This window comes from Colias eurytheme, chromosome 17 (genome assembly GCF_061535395.1).
Source record: "Colias eurytheme isolate Ceu_HAF_F1 chromosome 17, ilColEury1 Martin Lab GWU primary, whole genome shotgun sequence".
NCBI lineage: Eukaryota > Metazoa > Arthropoda > Insecta > Lepidoptera > Pieridae > Colias > Colias eurytheme.
Window position 1 is genome coordinate 978,198 of NC_142996.1, and position 9,533 is coordinate 987,730.

At 34.8% G+C, this 9,533-nt stretch overlaps 1 protein-coding gene across 1 annotated transcript in view; it reads right to left on the bottom strand.

The window, feature by feature from the left end:
* Shaw (potassium voltage-gated channel shaker cognate w) overlaps window positions 1-9,075 on the bottom strand; it is a 76,472-nt gene extending 67,397 nt beyond the window's left edge. The window contains exon 1 of the mRNA XM_090111555.1: window positions 8,835-9,075. The gene's annotated coding sequence lies outside the window, so the exon portion shown is untranslated. The remainder of the gene's footprint in view (window positions 1-8,834) is intronic.
* Between the last annotated feature and the right edge of the window lie 458 nt (window positions 9,076-9,533).

Here is a 9,533-nt window from a genome sequence, read left to right on the forward strand (position 1 = left end):
TTTCATTCACACAATTTTTTCTGCTTTTTGGGACCTTTTCTTTATAACCGAATAAATAAAACGTTAAACATATATCCTCAAAATAAATATAATTGTAAATCAGCCGTAACTAATTATTTGAAAACCCTAGATTACCAACAAACTGAAAATCTTTTAAATATAAAAACTTAATGTTTATTTCGCACTGTATTAACATCTTATTGTGTATGGCACACACACGCACAAACGCAAAAACGCACGCACACACACACACACACGTAGACGCACACACAAACATACACATTCACGCACACTCACACATACAAACATACATATACACGCGCACACATACACACATACAGACAAACACTCACTAACACACTGGTCACGTATATAATTTTAAGTTACTTTTTAAGCAGAAGTAAATTTAAGTTCAGTCTATTGTTTTGTTTTTCTCTTCTTATTGTCGATTGATATTTAGTTATTGAAACTTTAAATGTATTTTAGTAGTGCTATCCGCGAGGGGGGCTAGTGATCTGTACTACAGGTCTTTCAAAGACCTATTTCAGACACTAGTCCTTCACAACGAAAATGCTACACGTTTACATATTTAGTTCCTTTGTAATAGTTTTAAGTTGTGAAGGCAAATAAATTAACCTTTTATTTTTTTTATTTTATCTTGGTCTTGTTAAAGGTAAAAATGAAAAGAAAATTTATACAAAGGCAAAATTTAAAATAAAAATAAAAATAAAAGGGAGAATAGATGTGTAGATGATCTATGTGTGTGTATATGTGATATCTGATGAAATCATAATAATAGGAAACGGACTAATTCTGAGTACAAGGTGCAGGGTGCTGAAAGCATATCATCCATAAATACAATTTATCAGTAAAACTGATTTGATGTGCTGTAAGGAGAAAAGTACTTATAGTTTTTCAACTGAGAACTTACTATTAATAAAAATATAAATAATTTATTGGTTCGCCCATTTTATAATAAGTTTGCTATTGTGCTAAATCAAAAACTATTGAAACGTCTGTATGAATTCTTTCGTCTATATAATACTGAGTTTTTATCCAGAAGCACGGCCCGTATTTGCTCATTCGATCTGTGCTAACACAAGGGAAATTAGTACGTAGCTTGTCTATTAGGTACCTATATAAAAACGAGTTCTTATTTTCCTCAGTTACCCCATTCTCTATCAGCACGACTTTGTCAATTTAATTCATCTTTTCCTTATAAATTGTCGAACACTTTGCAGAAGATTCAGATAGCTAATAAATAATTAAGGAAAAATTAACATCAAATCGGAAATTAAAAAAAAATAATCAGTAATTACACTTTTCTTACAGTTATTCCGAAGGACCTGACTTTCAGGCCAGCTAGTAACGTATAAATTCCTTTCAATTCATGACGTCATACATAACACCTATTTGTTAGAAATGCAAACACAGCATCAGAGTTTTTACCAATACGTGACGTCTCAAAACAAGACCCCGTATTTAACAAAGATGAAAGTCTGGTTATCCATTCAGGTAGAATAAAACGGGTAATCATTGGAATATAAAACGACCATTTTACGACTCCACAAATATACATTTTTGTGGCAGCCAGATTTAATGTGCGAGCCGTGGGAACATTGTTTATATATTTATGTTTGTAAGCCACATTCAAAACTTCCAAATTCATGATTGGTGGGTCATCCTATTTTTGTAAAGGTTTAATTTGATGCTACGTGCTATTTTGGGACTGATTACGTTTATGGTCGTGGTAGGATCTTTTCCAAAAGTGAATGATGAAGAGAAACTAAAAATACATCTAAATTATGGGTAGCATCGGGTAGGGTATCGGGCATCGGGTATAGGGTTTTTAAGTATGATTTAAAGAATGATACAAAGATATTCAATTCATATTATGTAGTACATATTTTATAGTGCTAAAAACCTGTGCGCCTGAACTCGCTCCTGTCTTGACACGCCTCTTTCGCCTTTCGATGATGACTGGAAAAGTACCGAATTCATGGAAACTTGCCAACGTGCAGCCTGTGCCCAAAAAAGGCAGTCGTGCCGACCCTTCCAATTATAGACCAATCTCAGTCACGTCCATACTCTCTAAGACTATGGAGCGTGTACTGAACAGCAGGCTTATGGCATACCTAGAAGCGAACGATCTACTCAGTGACCGCCAATACGGATTCCGCCGAAATCGGTCCACTGGGGATCTTCTAGCGTATGCCACCTACATCTGGAGTGAGGCCATAGAGAATCATGGTGAGGCGCTTGCAGTCTCCCTTGATATCTCGAAGGCCTTCGATAGGGTCTGGCATGATAGTCTTATCGGCAAGCTTCCATCATACGGTCTGCCTACCGGTTTTTGCGCATGGATCTCAGATTTCCTGAGAGATCGGTCGATTCGAGTAGTCGTCGACGGTTGCTCGTCCGACCAAATGGCTATTAATGCCGGGGTCCCTCAGGGATCAGTTCTCTCCGCAACACTATTCCTGCTACACATAAACGATCTGCTGAAACCCGGTATCTATGGGTATGCAGACGATAGCACCGTTGTGGAGAGATACGCATCCAGCGCGCGAGCCAGTACAGCACAAATCCAGTCTCTACGGGAGGCGATGGTCGAACGCATGAACTTGTCCTTACAGGCAGTCTCCGAGTGGGGCGAAGCCAATCTGGTCAAGTTCAATGCGACCAAGACCCAGGCGTGTCTATTCACCGCAAAACGGAGTCCATTCAACCTGACTCCGTCTTTCCAAAGTGTATCCGTACCGATAACTGACCACCTCGAGCTTCTTGGTATCACCTTGACGCCTACTCTCAATTTTGGTTCATACATTGAATCCAAAGCCCAAGTGGCCTCAAAAAAGCTCGGTATACTGGCGAAGGTGAGGCAGTATTTCAGTCCGGGACAGTTGCTCAACCTTTATCAAGCACAAGTCCGATCGTGCATGGAATACTGCTCTCACCTCTGGGATGGATCTGCCAAGTACCAGCTGGAGACGCTTGAGGCGATAGAGAGGCGCGCCAAGAGGCTCATAAACGACGATAAGCTAGTAGGCAAAAAACTCCAGAGCCTCGCTCATCGCCGCAGAGTGGCAAGTTTATCGGTTTTCTACCGGATACACTTTGGTGAGTGCGCTGCGGAATTGCACGACCTAATTCCGCCATCCCCGTTTTTCCATCGTTCGTCGAGGCGCACAGATTCTAGGCATCGCCACATGGTTGATGTTCCATGTACCCGGACAAAGCGGTTCGGATCGACATTCTTTATTCGAACCGCTAGGGACTGGAACATGCTTCCTGAATCTGTGTTCCCCGATGAGTACAATATGGAGGTCTTCAAGAGGAGAGTGAACAGGTACATTCTAGGGCAGCGCGCTCCATCTTAGGCCACATCTCAGCTTACCATCAGGCGAGATCGTGGCCAAGCGCTCCCCTATTGTACTGTAAAAAAAAAAAAAAAAAAAAAAAGTACGAATCGAGCATGCTTTGGTAAAAGTACCAAAACCCCACAGAAGATCAGCGTGAAATAGGAGAATATAAGATTTTTTAAAATCGTTAATTTCTACTGATTTATGTTAAGTTGCCTATTAAATTAATGTATTATGGTCCTGCGCTTTTGTTTTGTTTATAAATTAGATTGTTAAGATAATATTCTATCAAGAAATAATCCTTCAAACATATCGTTTTGTTAAAGTGAATAATCATAAGTGCTAACTCACACACACGAAGTCAGATACACATACCTATAACATTTACATCAAGAAAATTAAGGAAAATTCTATTTAATCACATCCTTAGTATTCTTGAAAACTCAACACCTTAATTACGGGGAAAGAAATCTTCAAGTACGTATAAGTAAATGACAGTTCTGACTTTCATACTTTAGCCTACTTTAATATCTCAGAATATTCATACGACATAATCTTTTCTAGACGGCCTGAATCTTGAATACGAGAGTGCTAGGGTTGTCACCAGTTATTTATTTGATTTATTTGAATATAGGTTTCTTATTTGAATTTTGTTTGTTGTTGTAATTAGGTACGAGTGTAGTGAGATATTAAGTTGGTTGTTTATAAATTTCCTATTGCAGTAATTAGTTCTTACACTTTAACGAAAACCATATACCTAACTTACACATATATAAAAATATATTTGTATAAATAAATAGACAATGATACGCGATAGAAAAGATTTTTAAATGTTATTTTTAACAATGCATTTTACATTGAATCACGCGCTACGTCCTACTTGTTCGTATTGCAAAACACTATTGTTTTGATTAATTTTGTAAATTCTTTGATCTAGAATAATCTTTTCAATTCTAACGCATGAAAATATAAACATTATTTGATCTTCGTGATCATTACAATAATCATACATAAGAACCAACACAGATACCGAAATAATGAACTGGCAACCCTATCCAGCATCTTTAATGACTCCGTCCAGTAGTTCCTGAGCTATCCACACGAGCCACTTCAAGTGTGTCGAGGGTCAGCAGCGTGTAGTCACCACTTGTGTGAATGTAATGAGGATGCATTTCAAATGAGGTACGCCCCTTATGAGTTGATCTTGTTATGAAAAGATTTGATATGATGAGTTCTATTCATGGTAGGATCTATTACTCCCCCATTAGGAATTTCTGATCATTTATCAATTCCAAGTTTCGTAACATTAACTTCTACATTTTTCTTAGTCGAAATCGAACATTTGGCAACTCACAGTTAATGTCAGGAAACGAACAATATTGAAAAATAGATCCGCTCCGAATTTCTAAAATTTAACGTGGAATTGGTGCCAAAACACTTAGGAAAACAGCGGGTCCATAAATTTGATGGATTGTCTTGTTTACTGATCATATAAGTGTGAATGATTTATTTATCAGTCTTCAATATGCTCGTTCACTGGAAAGAGCAAATCTGTTTTTAAAGTCAGCTGACGGCTCCTACGGAATGTTTGGTTTTAATGAACATTTTGAAATACTTGAAACTTTTTCAGATACGGTATACGAGAATATGGAACACTTCTAGAATATTTGAAGCGTTCATGGAAACGGATTATATTATATCTGTTTTTGAAATTGTTAGTTCGTTGTTAGCCCAATCGCAAATCCCGATTTAATAGGGAAGAAAAGTGAAAATCGTACATATTATATACATACGTATTATGAGTTAATATAAGATACATACTCAATTAAGAAACAAATACTAGTTCGTTAGCAAAAGCAGTCATTCAGTCAATAATATTTCTGGAAACTATTTTAACGACTGCAAACAGATAAAGCGAGCACAATAGAACGGGGACAATGAATCGACACAATATCTCGAAAAATATTCAAAAGGCGCCAATACAACGTAATTATCGTTCAAGATAATATGATTGATCACCTGTCGTCGACAGGCTGTTGAGATTGTGAACAAGTTGCTAATTAGTCGTTTTATTTGTTTAACGATGGATCATGCTTGCCCTGAAGTTTTTAATTTCAAAAACAAATGCCTATTTTTCTCTGCTCCAAATCGGTAACTTCTTTCTTGAAGTTAATTTTTGGTTAGGAATATGTTTTTGTTCAAATGATGAGTTTTTTTTTAACAATAGATCACGTTTGGTCTGAAGTTTGTAATTTGTCAGAAAGGGTTAACTTTTCTGTTGGAATTCTTCTAAGTGCTGAAATGTCGCTTTATTTTTTTTCTTCCACCCTTCATAAGATTGTTTGTCTTCCATAATATAAGAGACAGGAAAAAGAACTTTGCGGGCACTAAATCGATTTGTTCCAATATTGAATTAATAGCTATTTCCACTAGGCCTTCAGGATTCAGCTCAGATGTATCAGAAATGTAATTTAAATGTAACCAAGCGGAAACTACAATATACAGGACATTAAACATTGCCCTATATTCTTGGACATAATATGTGCCGTATACAGCCACAGATAATATAAGACTATACTTGTAATATAACTGAAAAATATCCTCTTTTTTTTTGAATATCTCTAAGAGATCGTCCGGGAATACATTGAGGTGATTTGTCTAAAAAAGGTTTTGATAAAAGTGTCCGATAAGTTTTTCCACGGCAAAGCTTTTTTGTACCCAGATTAGTTCAATTCTAGCTAGAAAAATAGCAGCTAAAAATGTTCTCTAGTTATCGGATACATTCTACGCTAGTGTTTAGATAAATTACAGTATTTTTGGTTTAATGTCAAAAAACGCAAAAGCGACGAAAATGACGACATTTATCAAGCTTGATATAATTTAAATAGGAAGGATTCTGAACCTGTATCATGTACTTTTTGGCATTCAGGAAAAAAAGAACAAGTAATAGGTTTAGTCCCGCTGCCAAAAAACATTCGCTTGCTGCTCTTTTGAAATTATCATCCTGCTTTTTCATAATGTCTTTGTGAGCATTCTGTTCATTTTTAAATTAAAATGAATGGGTAAATGCCATTTAGTTTATCCCTTTCATCCGTTTTTGGAGTGCTGCGTCACCTTTCTTTTTGATTATTGGATTTTAATTTCTGGAACTCAATGTACCTCCTGGAACAGTAAAATATCGCTGACTGTATTACTATTATTAACTTGAATGTATGTGAGGGTAGATGTTAAAACCGTTGATTGAATCTACATAAAATTTGGCACAAACATAATTATTGTGGATTGCACAATGCGCATACTTTTAAAATATTATGTTGCTTTAAATCAGGGGTCTAAGGCGAGTGATGTCACGTGGTTAAGCTTGTAGGTATTTATACATATCTAAAAGTAAGTGGACAAGATGATGAGAAAACTATTAATAGACGACATCGAAATCAGGTTAGATTATAGATAATGGATTTCCCTTGACGGTCTCCCGTAATTAGTGTGACGAACTGGTGATAATTTCAGCTATGTTGTAGATGTGGTGTTCGATAGTTGAATCATAAGACCACTTATTATATATGAAGATTTGCAAATGCATTTTTAATCGGAGTAGCTGTAGGTTATGCAGTATTGCAACGAGTATTACGACAGATCAGACGATTATTAAAAATATTAATATGAATCCATTTTAGAATATACATTACGTACAGATCCTCTAGCGACTAATATAACACTTTGTCAAATATACGTAGTAAAATCTAGTAACAGAAGATAATAATAATATTTCTTTACTCCTTACTAATTTAAAATTTTTCTTAAATATTTAAATTAAAATTAATACCGCTGCTACTAGATATTAACACACACTGGTCTGATCGATTCTGAAATTGGGTGTTAAGTAATTAATTTTCAGGGTATGTCTGAAAACTTATTAGGAAAGAAATAAAAGGGAGGGCCCTTTTATACTTAAAATATTCATGAAATTCCTAATTTAATTGGCTATTTAGAGCACCGTACATTTATGTGAGTCTTGTAATAAACGAGCCATACATACTTCTTAAATAAACAGTCTTGATACTAGTTCCATGGTTTTCATATATTATACTTACCTTCCTTATCATTTATGAATATACAGCATCATATTTCAATTTTTTTAAATATAGGTAAATTAATGTATCTTCTTATACTTACTCTTGATTTCTGTTAAAAACGTTTCTTTATTGTTATATTTTATAGAATTCAAAAATACTTCTTTAAACACACAGTTTCAAGAACGATTTCAATTTATCCTACTGTTATTTTTATCTCTCTTAGGTAAGCGTTTTGTTTTAGAATAGACTACAAGTAATAATATTATTGGTTTATAATTTACTTTATACATCCTGATTGCGTTCGGATAATATCACGGACGCTATAAGTAAATAAGAGGTATTTTGGATACAGTATTTATTTGAATTAAATACTATTACTGAAAGTTTATTTGGAACAAAGATTATGATAACCCCAGAAATAAATGGAGATTCCTCTATCATAATATTAATTTTCTTATAGTTTTATTACTACTTACTAAAACAAGGAATTTTCTTGGTTGTTGGCGTGTGAGTTTTCAAAATTAGATACCTATGTATGGGAATGAATATAATGAATAAAACGCGTTTAAAATCCGTTAAAATCTTTAATTTATAAATGTGTGGGATTCCAATAAATAACAAATTGACGCATCGAAATATTCCACAAACAAATAAAACATCAATCATACGTTTTATGTTTTCTTTGATGCGTATCTATCTATTACCTTGAAGAATAATAAAACGATTGTAGTGTCGTATGTTCGTAGAATTATTATTGGAAGTAAATTATTATGGAAATGGAGGCAATTATTTGAAACTTCTTCAGTATTTGACAGGTATTTATATCCATATATTTTCCTCTACAAATGAAACTTTTATGTGAAGTAGGTAGGTAGTTAATAAAAAAAGGAAAACTGATTCTCTTTTATCACAGAACTAAAATAGAAAAGCTTTGGATTTTTATGAAGGTGGTCTTAATTCTCGCTTACAAAATACATTCCGGTATTTACAATCCGTGGTTATCTTCGATTGATAGGTATCTACTATTAAAATTTCTTAAAATATTTCTTACAAATCAATTATTTTAACGCCATTGTTATCGTGAAATTACTATATTTTACATGTTTTATTTCATTGTCAATAATTACTTTGTTAGTTAAAATAATTGAAATAAATGACCAGTAAAATAATACTAAAAAGTAACGATTACAATAATAGGCTGGTGATATCAAACGTATTAAAAACTATGTCAAGGCTACGCAATTAAAATGTAATAACTTTCGTTCGAATAAAATGTTATAAAGCCTCAAAACATCGCGGTCGAAGTACATCAAAACTGATAAATATCTATGGGTTTCATAAACCTTTAGTATAACTAGCTAAAGACACACGCAACTCGGCCATTTAATTTACAAACCTGTATCAAAATTAAAGGGTAGCAGTTTTCACTCGCATTTGTTCCGAAACACGCCACTGCCGCACTGCAATATTAAAAATTCAGAAAAAATATCGATTCACATACTATAACGATCAGTACAACTCTCTATGATACTCGATTATTTGTACGCAACTAAGTTTTAAACCCGTAGTTTTAACGGTCACTATTACATATTTGAATTTTGGGCCGGCGCCCGGCTCGCGGCAGACCGCGTGCGCCTCCCTCGGCGGCTATAGCGGCACTGACGTATGGGGTACGTTTCGCGCATGCGCCATTTCACTATACCGATACCTAAGCACATTTCATTTTGTAATGAACTGAAACACCCCACTTTCCACTCTAGGGCTTTCCCTATTAAAAATAAAGCCTATAATCCCGTGTAACGTGACCGAAAGGTGCGTTCGAAGTTTGAAAATGTTAATGTTTTCTGTCCCTGTTGCTCTTGAGGTCGGCAATGCATTTGTGTTTTAATTGAGACTGTTGTGTGTTTATGGTTGGATATGAATTGTTTATACAATTTGTGTCAAAGCTTTCGACGGGAAAACAATGGAGTATTGAAAACAAGGTTAATGCTACGGTTGGCAATAATCTATACTTGAGGGTAGATGTTTGGAAATTAAATTCTTATATATTGACAGTCAATATAAATTTGAGGGTAGATGGCAATTGTTATTTCAA